This window comes from Salvelinus sp. IW2-2015, unplaced genomic scaffold, assembly GCF_002910315.2.
Source record: "Salvelinus sp. IW2-2015 unplaced genomic scaffold, ASM291031v2 Un_scaffold6126, whole genome shotgun sequence".
Lineage (NCBI taxonomy): Eukaryota > Metazoa > Chordata > Actinopteri > Salmoniformes > Salmonidae > Salvelinus > Salvelinus sp. IW2-2015.
Genome location: NW_019947390.1, coordinates 24,764 through 31,674, shown reverse-complemented (window position 1 = coordinate 31,674; position 6,911 = coordinate 24,764). Strand labels below are relative to the sequence as shown.

General features: G+C 44.8%; 1 long non-coding RNA gene across 1 annotated transcript; it reads right to left on the bottom strand.

The window, feature by feature from the left end:
• Positions 1-4,716: 4,716 nt before the first annotated feature.
• Positions 4,717-6,504, bottom strand: LOC139026864 (uncharacterized). The gene is made up of 2 exons (XR_011478810.1): positions 6,439-6,504; positions 4,717-6,362 (listed from the first exon to the last, which is right to left on the bottom strand). It is a non-coding gene; the product is annotated as an uncharacterized lncRNA (long non-coding RNA).
• Positions 6,505-6,911: the final 407 nt, after the last annotated feature.

Here is a 6,911-nt window from a genome sequence, read left to right as displayed (position 1 = left end):
AGAAAACTCTGCCATTTGTAAACTATTAGCTAGCTAACAGAAATGTAGTAGCTAGTGCTAGCAGTGCCACGCTTTTTACAGGCTGCAAAATATTAGCTAGCTAGCATTGCTAGCCAAACAATCAGGTGCACACTACAGCCAGCCCCCCATCCAAAGGGAAGTTTTGTAATGCATATTAAAATCCTACAGATTCCCCAGAAAACCAGAAGATTGGTTTTTGGCTAGGCTGTGATAAGGGTGATCACTGGGATCCCGAGAGGCGCAGCAGTCTAAGGCACTGAATCTCAGTGCTTGAGGCGTCACTATAGACCCTGGTTCGATCCTGGGCTGTATCACAACCTTGCTGTGATTGGGAGTCCCATAAAGTTTGATCTGAATTAATGTCTTGGAAGATCACATGATGATAAATGTGTAACATTTCAACATAACAGATCCAAATTTAAAAGCATAAGCTGCATAACCTGATCACCCAAAGCCTGTCGTTTCAAATGGGAACAAATTAGTCATTGTGGGCGGAACAAGCTAGAGATCCTATTGGCGCATTCTAGCACATTTACATATTTCCGTTAGGGAACGCCTACTCTGAGGTGCAATAACTCAATTCACATTAACACTCAAACAATAAAACATTTAAACCTCTGACAAAAGTTTTTTTTTTTTTTTAAACGTCTACAAAACTTAGTCTGTTCGGAACATAAATAAATCTGTGTTGAGATGAAATGTTTCATCGATGACAACATCTGCAGAATATCGGCTAAAATCCATCTCCTTCCATCTTCTCCCACTGCCGGGTCACTGGGCTTTATCTAACYAAAGAAAACCAGCCCCGTCGCGGACCAGGATGTCCTGCTCCCAGACAGACTAAATAACTTTTTTGCTCGCTTTGAGGACAATACAGTGCCACTGACACGGCCCGCTACCAAAACCTGCGGGCTCTCCTTCACTGCAGCCGAGGTGAGTAAAACATTTAAACGTGTTAACCCTCGCAAGGCTGCAGGCCAGAGGCAATTCAGACGCGTCCCAGAAGATGCGCAGACCACTGGCTGGTGTGTTTACGGACATATAATAATCGTATCCAGTCTGCTGTTCCACATGCTTTCAAGGGGCACCATTGTCTTTTCCCCACTAAAAAAGAAAGCTACGGTAACTGAGTAAAACGAACGCCGTAGCATCCACTTCGTCATCATGAAGTGTTTGAAGACTAGCAAGGCATATCTCCACCTACTGACACCTAGACCATCCAATTTGTTTACCGACCCAATAGGTCGACAGACGAGCATCGAACCCACATGACACTGCCTGAACATTGGACAAGAGGAATACTATTGTGAGAATAGTGTTATCGACTCAGTCAGCATTAAACACATAGTACCTCAAACTCGTCATCAGTCGAGACCCTGGGGTCTTACGACCCGCCATGTGCAACTGGTAGGACTCCTGAGGGCCGCCCCAGGTGGTGAGGGTAGGTCACAAATCTCCACACCGTGATACTCACACTGGGGCCCAAAGGGTCGTCTGAGCTTCATGTACTCCTGGTCACCACGACTGCGTGGCCATGCCACAACTCATCATAAGTTTGCGGAGACACTACATGTGGTAGGCTTGATTACCAAACAGAGACGGCTACAGGGAGGAGGTGAGGGCCCTCGAGTGTGGTGTAGGAAAATACTCACACTCAGTCAACAAAACAAAGGAGATGATTGTGGACTTCAAGGCAACAGCAGAGGGAGCCCCCCTATCCAATCGACGGGACAGTAAGTGGAGAGGTAGTAAGTTTTTAAGTTCGTCGGTGTACACACACGGACAACTGATTGGTCCACCACCAGACAGCGTTGTGAAGAAGGGCGAGCAGGCCTCTTCACTAGGAGGCTGAAGATTTGGCTTGTACCAAAAGATCCAACTTCTACAATGCACAATCGAGAGCATCCTGTGGCCTGTATCCGCTGTACGACTAACTGCTCCGCCCACAACCCGTAAGGACCTCCAGAGGGTAGGAGGTCTGCACACGCATTACCAGGGGAAACTACCTGCCTCCAGGACACATACACCACCTCGATGTCACATGGAAGGCATAAAGACTAATCAAGGAAACAACGAGCCATGCTGTTACCCCGTAGCACCAGAAGGCGAGGTCAGTAAGGTGCATCAAGCAGGGACGAGAGACTGAAAAACAGATCTATTCAAGGGCTCAAGACTGTTAAACAGCAACACTAACATTTAGTGGCGCCTGCAACATACTGACTCACCAGCCCTTTTAAATAATGGGATTGATGGAAAGTATGTAAAATGTCATAGCCATTAAACATGCGATTAATAATAATGTTACATACCCTACATTATATAGTGTATATACTGTACTCTATATCTACTGGCATCTGCATCTTTATGTAATACATTACACCTGCATTACCTATGCCACTTAATATAATGTTATCTACCTACATTACCATCTCATATGTATATACTGTACTCTATACATTACTGCACTGCTATGCGTTGTACATCACTATTCCTATATTTTAGTAGTTATATTCTTTATCCCTTTACACTTGTGTGTATAAGGTAGTAGTTGTGGAATTGTTAGGTTAGATTACTCGTTGGTTATTACTGCATTGTTGGAACTAGAAGCACAAGCATTTCGCTACACTCGCATTAACATCTACTAACCATGTGTATGGGACAAATAAAATTTGATTTGACTACCATATTTGGTAAGAGAGTGAAAAACGCCAAGCGGATGCTTCACATTTATACAACTTCACATTACATCCGGTGAAATATCTGTCTTATTCTTCTATCTGTGGAGAAACATCTCGCTTCACCTCTTTCTCTGAGTACACAATGAGCAGGGGCTGTATTTTGAGGGGAGYGGTGCTGCACACAAAAAATATATATATCTGTGTCTTGGCTACACTGTCCTYCGAATGTCCCGCATTTGTGCATTTTAAATGTGGTCACCCTAAGCTGTGATWGATCACAGCTGCCTTTCGCGTCTTCGACTTTCCGAAAAACATCAGCCCACCATTTTGTATTTCCTGTACCGTGTTGCATTAATAAGCGTCGCATGCGACAGAGGACACAAACCCGAGTTTCTACTTCCAGCCAACGGTATTGTCCGTTTTAAAACACACATATGAACAACAACTCATCTTTTCTGCCTTGTGAAATAGGTTTGTGTTACATACCTTCTGTTATTTTTGGTTATTTTCTATGGAGATATCTCGTACTTCTCTTTCTCTTCAGGCGGCTCCACGGACGCTTGACTGGCAACGGATTTGCGCATGCGCATTCGATTTTCTCATTGGAACAACGTCATAGACCTAACCCAATGAAAACAGAGTAGTTGATTGGAGGAACTTGTACAAGCTATTTTTCACCAGATGGGGGAACCCTAGCCCTACATCAAATTCACAGAATAATTGACCAAGTTTAACATTATTTATTTATTTAACTACCTTGTTCAGGGGCAGAATGACAGATTTTTACCTTGTCAGCTCGGGGATCCAATTTAGCAAACCTTTACGTTACTGGCCCAACACCCTGTGAAAGCACCTCAATAAATCCTCTACAGGATCGGTGTCCCCCCGCGGGATGGTTGAGCTAACGTAGGCTAATGTGATTAGCATGAGGTTGTAAGTAACAGGAACATTTCCCAGGACATAGGGAAAAATTATTTGGGCAGAAAGCTTAAATTCTTGTTAATCCAACTGCACTGTCCAATTTACAGTAGCTATTACAGTGAAAGAATACCATGCTATTGTTTGAGGAGAGTGCACAATTTTGAACTTCAAAATGTGTTAATTTGATCCAGTCTTTTATTTAACTAGGCAAGTCAGTTAAGAACAAATACTTATTTACAATGACAGCCTAGGAACAGTTAACAGTTAACTGCCGTGTCCGGGGAAATATGACCGATTTTTACCTTGTCAGCTCAGGGATTTGATCTAGAAACCTTTCAATTACTGGCCCAACACTCTAACCACTAGGCTACCTGCCACCCAAGCATTTTGAACAGAATGGTTCATTGGATCAGTCTGAAACTTTGTACATACACTGCTGCCCTCTTGTGGACACAATCGGAATTACAACCAGAGTGATGGCTAAATTTGGGACCTTTCTGTTGCATTTCAAAGATGGTGGTAGAAAGAAAAGGGTTAGGGCAAGACATGCCATATCTCTGTTGCCAGGAGTTATGGCAAATGTCTCATACCACACCCCCTCTGGCCTCAGCCCTTATAGTGGCCACATACCACACCCCCTCCGGCCTCAGCCCTTATAGTGGCCACATACCACACCCCCTCTGGCCTCAGCCCTTATAGTGGCCACATACCACACCCCCTCTGGCCTCAGCCCTTATATTGGCCACATACCACACCCCCTCCGGCCTCAGCCCTTATATTGGCCACATACCACACCCCCTCCGGCCTCAGCCCTTATATTGGCCACATATCACACCCCCTCTGGCCTCAGCCCTTATAGTGGCCACATACCACACCCCCTCAGCCATATACCACAAACCCCCAGTGGTGCCTTACTGCTATTATAATCTGGTTACCAACGTAATTAGAGCAGTAAAAATAAATGTTTTGTCATACCCGTGGTATACGGTCTGATATACCACAGCTGTCAGCCAATCGGGGCTCGAACRACCCAGTTTATATATATATTTTTTTAATAACCATTTAATGAGACTTGATTGGTAATTGAAAGACAGGATTTCAACAGCAGTGATTTTATTGACACACCTTGCTGTTTCTTGGGATTCACCAAGACCCACAGCTAACGTCTTTCCCTCACTCAACAATCCTGACAACATTTACACACAAGGCCTTAAAAACACACACACAGGCTCTCTCTCTCTCTCTATCTCATCTACACACACCCACACCATCCAACACACACACACACACACACACACACACACACACAACACACACACACACACACACACAGGCTCTCTCTCTCACACACACACACAGACACACACACCTACAGTAAGCAGTACATTTACCTGAACAATAATATAACCTCAACATGTAAAGTATTGGTCCCATGTTTCATGAGCTGAAATATAAGATTCCAGTGTATTTTTTTTCTCTCACAAATGTGTTTACATCCCTGTTAGTGAGCATTTCTCCTTTGCCAAGATAATCCATCTACCTGACAGGTGTTGCATATCAAGAAGCTGATTAAACAGCATGATCATCATTACACAGGTGCACCTTGTGCTGGGGGTCAATAAAAGACCACTCTAAATTGTTTTGTCACACAACACAATGCCACAGATGTCTCAAGTTTTGAAGGAGCCATCAATTGGGATGCTGACTGCAGGAATGTCCACCAGAGCTGTTGCCAGATAATTTAACGTCCATTTCTCTATAATAAGCCTCCTCCAATGTCGTTATTGAGAATTTGGCAGTACGTACAACCGGCCTCACAACCGCAGACCACCTGTAACCACGCCAGCCCAGGACCTCCACATCCGGCTTCTTCACCTGCAGGATCATCTGAGACCAGCCACCTGGAAAGCTGATTAAACTGAGGAGTATTTCTGTCTGTAATAAAGCCCTTTTGTGGGGAAAAACAAATTCTGATTGGCTGGGTCTGGCTCCCAAGTGGGTGGGTCTGGCTCCCAAGTGGGTGGGCCTGGCTCCCAAGTGGGTGGGCCTGGCTCCACAGTGGGTGGGCCTGGCTCCACAGTGGCTGGGCCTGGCTCCACAGTGGCTGGGCCTGGCTCCACAGTGGCTGGGCCTGGCTCCACAGTGGGTGGGCCTGGCTCCCAAGTGGGTGGGCCTGGCTCCACAGTGGGTGGGCTCCACAGTGGGTGGGCCTGGCTCCACAGTGGCTGGGCCTGGCTCCACAGTGGCTGGGCCTGGCTCCACAGTGGGTGGGCCTGGCTCCACAGTGGCTGGGCCTGGCTCCACAGTGAGCATGGCTGTGCCCCTGATTAGGGCCTAATTTATTTATTTAAATTGAATGATTTCCGAATATGAACTGTAACTCAGTAAAGTTGTTTACATTGTTTTATGTTGCGTTTATATTTTTGTACAGTATAAATAGTCTCCGCTGAGTCACTGACTGAGAAAAACAACCATCTTAAACACGACAAAAAGAAACAAAAATCCAGCAGACTACTACAACAAAAATGTAAAAGACAAACTAAAGACAAATCAACGAGGCTTGAATAAATCATAAGAGTTATTCTACATTTAAAATATAAAATAAATATACTGTTTTTGTAAAAAATCTCACTCTCTTTGATATACAGTATATTTATATTTAAAAGGAAATAGGTACCAATATGTTGCTTCACTTCATGACCGGTTGTCTGTAAAAATTATTAACCTAAAGTAAAACTCCTTCTGTCAGTCGAGAGGGGCCTGTCAGTCGAGAGCTTGTCAATAGAGGCCTGTCAGTGGAGAGCTTGTCAATAGAGGCCTGTCAGTCGAGAGCTTGTCAATAGAGGCCTGTCAGTCGAGAGCTTGTCAATAGAGGCCTGTCAGTCCGAAGCACGTAGATAAAGCAAGACAAAGTGAACCCAGCACCATCGACCGCAAAGGTGCCGTCTTTATTCTAACCCACCGTGGACTATACCTGACCCACCTCGACTCCAACACCTGTAGTATAGACCTACCTGGAATATACCTGACCCACCTGAACTCGCAACACCTGTAGTATAAACCTACCTGGAGATGTAGCCTGACCTGAAATGCAGTACTACTCCCAACTGCATCCATGTGGTGACTAAGAATTAACATTTATACATAATAATAGACAAACAACATCAAACAATTGGTAGATTACACAAGTTCCAATACAGCGTCGAGCGAGTACGGGGAAAGAGAGAGCGAGGTTAGTAGTGAGAGAGAGAAGGCAGCATAGGAAAGGGAGGAGGCAGAAAAAAAAAGTGA